The 294-nt window shown below is 32.0% G+C and overlaps 1 protein-coding gene across 3 annotated transcripts in view; it reads right to left on the minus strand.

Annotated features, from left to right (window-relative positions):
• piezo1 (piezo type mechanosensitive ion channel component 1 (Er blood group)) overlaps positions 1 to 294 on the minus strand; it is a 134,191-nt gene that overhangs the window by 75,614 nt on the left and 58,283 nt on the right. The window lies entirely within an intron of this gene.

Below are 294 nucleotides of genomic sequence, written 5' to 3' on the forward strand. Positions count from 1 at the left end.
ACTACTACTACTACTACTACTGCTACCACTACTGCTACTACTACTACTACTACTACTCAGAATCAGAAAAGGGTGTATTGCCACAATAAGTTACACTTATGTGGAATTTGGTTTGGTGAATGGTAAATACATAAACAAACATATTAAACATGAATATGAAATAAACAATAAATACAACATAACTATTGCATGAGAAATAAGAGGTACTAGTACAACCAACTTCTACGAATTGGCTGAATGTTTCATCCATTTATCCATTACTTTTGGCTAACTATTTTAACTGTTTAGTCAGTG

The sequence above is a fragment of the Etheostoma spectabile genome, chromosome 10, assembly GCF_008692095.1.
Source record: "Etheostoma spectabile isolate EspeVRDwgs_2016 chromosome 10, UIUC_Espe_1.0, whole genome shotgun sequence".
NCBI lineage: Eukaryota > Metazoa > Chordata > Actinopteri > Perciformes > Percidae > Etheostoma > Etheostoma spectabile.